The following is a 3663-nucleotide window of genomic DNA, read 5'->3' as shown; positions in this document are numbered from 1 at the left end:
AGAGATGGAGAAGAGTTGACAAATGAGCATTAATTCCCAGTTAGGCAGCTGCGTCAACTTTGGTAATCATATTCACAGTAGCGTGTCTGTGGTTAACAAATAAGAATCATACATTTCAAAATCACCAGGAGCAAGAGTTTTGAATATCCTCAGCACAATGCAATGATTAATATTTGGGGTAATGGATATGTTAATTACCCTGATTTGATCATTGCACAATGTATACATGTCCTGAAATCCACATTATACCCTTAAATATGTACCATTATATGTGTCAATTAAAAGGAAATGAAACATAAATCCCAATTAGACAACTCAGTTTTATATGGCACAGGAAAACATCTCTTTATATTTTATATAAAATATACAAATTTTGTTTTCCTGTTTTGAATTTTTCTTTTTCCTTTCCTCTGTATTTGCTTTTCCCCCATGTAGATCAATCTTCAACTATATTGGCACCAAAAATATTATTATTACATTGTTTTTGAGAATTTTGGGTTTTTTAAATTGATTTAAAAAATAAATGACAGCAGAATGTATTACAATTCTTATTACACATATACAGCACACTTTTTCAGATATATGGTTGTATATAAAGTATGTTGACACCAATTTGTGTCTTCATACATGTACTTTGGATAATGATGTACTTTGGATAATGATGTCCACCATCCTTGGTAACCCCCTGCCTGCTCTCTTTCCCTCCCACCCCTCTGCCCTATCTAGAATTCATCTATTCCTCCCATGCTCCCCCTCCCTACCCCAGATCCTTAGCAGATATGACTTGGGATGCAGCCATAGATGAGGAATATTCTTTTTTCCTTACTTTCTCTCCAAGTCCACCCGAGCTTATTAGAGCTTTTCCCCCATTTAAGCCATTTCATTGGCTCTCTGCTTATATTGAAGAGTTTTTATATTTCCTGGGTTTAGCTCTTCTTGTTCTGCTGTGCTGGGGATGAAACCCAGGGTCAATCCTCCTTCCCTTCCTCTTTCTTTTTCTTTATTTTTCCTGTGCTGGGGCTGGAACCCAGGGCCTTGCATATGATAGCCAGGTGGGCTACCACAGAGCTACATGCCCAACCTGTCTGATGTTTCCTTGTACTCAGGGCAGAAAATGGCCAAAGCAAAGAAGAACTCCAGGATGACATGTGTATGGAATATTTAATAACAGGAATTTATGTGTACTATTTGTCCAACCTGATAAAGATAAGTTAATATCAACAGATTTCCTGGTGTTTACTCCTTCCTAAGAGTGCCCTGGGCATGACAGGAAGCCACTCTTAACATAGCCCTAGAAGACCATAGCATATGTGTGTGTGCATGTGTGTGTGTGTGTGTGTGTGTCTTTAGTTTGTAGGCTCAATATATTGCAAAACCAACGCATAACCCAAATACCAGAAGATAAAACAACAGATAGAAATAACGAAGGGATGAATTTCCATTCAGAAGGCATTTTGGCAACCAACTTAAAATGCAAATGCAATATGTGCCCACAGTCTCGTTGGGGCTGAGCATTCAGCAGCAATGAGGTCACTGTGAGCTTCATTATTCTCTAACAGCAGCTCACATCCCTCTCCCCCTTTCTTATTCCACTGGTCACAGGGTCCTTGTTGACCCTGGACATGTGAAACAGGCACCTCCCTTGGGGCCTTTGCACTAGCTTTCTCCTTTCCAGGTACACTCTTCTACAGATGACTCCATGGATCCTTCTGACTCTTCCTGGGTCTCTTTTCCAGTGCCAGCCTCTGCCTGTCTTTCCTGAACACCCAGAAGAGAAGAAGACTTTCTCTCTGTATTCTCCTTCACATCTGCCCTTTGTTCTTCAGAGAACCTGTTAACTTCTGGCACGCCACAGGATTATTTCTTGACATTTGTGTGTACTCTTCCTCCATCATTAGATAAAGGAACATTTGTCTTTTAGCATTGACCAATCACTGCCTAGACCATGCCTGGAACATAATGGCCACTAAATGACATTCCTCCAATACATGGGAAAAGTTCAAATCCATAGTATTTGGGGGAAAGGCTGAGAGTAATACAGGTATTCCTGATCAGAGATGACAGAGGGATCCCTGAAGGAAAGGAGAATCACACCAGAACTGAGACATTGGTGTCCTAACTGCATAATAGAAATGACTGCATTCCCATCAGGTTAGCATTACATGTTGGGTCATATCTCTTTCTCTCTCTCTCTCTCTCTCTCTCTCTCTCTCTCTCTCTCTCTCTCTCTCTCTCCAGTTACATCAAACACATGGGGACAGAAAATGACACAAGAATTTCAGAATTCCTTCTGCTGGGGTTTTCAGAGGACCCAGAACAGCAGCCCCTCATCTTTGGGCTTTTCCTCCCCATGTACCTGGTCACTGTGCTGGGGAACCTGCTCATCATCCTGGCCACCATCTCAGACTCCCACCTGCACACGCCCATGTACTTCTTCCTCTCCAACCTGTCCTTTGTGGACATGTGCTTCACTTCCACCACCGTCCCCAAGATGCTGGTGAACATCCAGACACAGAGCAAGGTCATCGGGTTTAAAAGCTGCATCGCTCAAATGCATTTCTTCCTGCTCTTTTCAGTGGTAGACATTTTTTTGCTGACCATAATGGCTTATGACCGCTTTGTGTCCATCTGTCACCCTCTGCACTACACAGTTATTATGAAGCCCTGGTTCTGTGTGTGGCTGGTTCTGGTGTCCTGGGTTGTGAGTATGTCACATGCATTGTTGCAAAGCTTAATGATGTTGTGACTATCCTTCTGCACAGATGTGGAAATCCCCCATTTTTTCTGTGAGCTTAACCAGGTGGTCCACCGAGCCTGCTCTGACACTTTTCTTAATGATGTGGTGATATACTTTGCAACTGTGCTACTGGCTGGTTGTCCCCTTGCTGGTATCCTTTACTCTTATTCTAAGATAGTGTCCTCCATCCGTGCAATCTCATCAGCTCAGGGCAAATACAAAGCCTTCTCCACCTGTGCATCTCACCTCTCTGTGGTCTCCTTGTTTTATGGCACAAGCCTAGGTGTGTACCTCAGTTCTACTGTGACCCAAAACTCACCCTCTACTGCAACAGCCTCGGTGATGTACAGCGTGGTCACCCCCATGCTGAACCCCTTCATCTACATTCTGAGGAATAAGGACATCAAGAACGTTCTGAGAAGACTCTGTGAAAAGAGAAACTGTGAAAGCATCATTTGTGCTGAGATTGAAGAAGTGCTCATGATCTCAGGGCTCAGAGCCTCAGAGCCAGAAACTGGGGTCCTACCAGAAGGTGGAAGCAGAACTTGCTCCTTCTACTTTACTGTTGGAGTTTTACTTTCTTTGATTTCAGTTTCTCCATATAATAAATTATGTATTTCACTTGTTGCACTTTCTGCCCTCAGTGAGATCCAATCCTCAATGATTTTCTGATTCTTTTTTGTTTGATTCATTTTTGATTCCGTTTTTCTCCTCACACACAATATGGATTCCTTGATGTTCAAGACTAGATTGCATGAATGTTTGCATTTGTGATCTATAGTACAGTTCTTTTTAAGGTGTTTATATTCTGCATTTTTGTTAAAATTTGCACAGGGGATTGTTGTATAGAGTCTGAACCAGAAAGTATGAATGGGTTAGTTTAAGAAGGTAATTTGAGGTGGGAAAATATTTCAAACTCATTGACT

General features: G+C 41.9%; 1 pseudogene; it reads left to right on the top strand.

The window, feature by feature from the left end:
- The first annotated feature begins 2251 nt into the window (after positions 1-2251).
- LOC114107719 (putative olfactory receptor 7A2) lies at positions 2252-3409 on the top strand (annotated as a pseudogene).
- The last annotated feature ends 254 nt before the right edge of the window (positions 3410-3663 follow it).

Source organism: Marmota flaviventris, chromosome 1 (assembly GCF_047511675.1).
Source record: "Marmota flaviventris isolate mMarFla1 chromosome 1, mMarFla1.hap1, whole genome shotgun sequence".
Taxonomy (NCBI): domain Eukaryota; kingdom Metazoa; phylum Chordata; class Mammalia; order Rodentia; family Sciuridae; genus Marmota; species Marmota flaviventris.
Note: the sequence above shows the minus strand (reverse complement) of the source record. Positions and strands in the feature narration are given on the sequence as shown.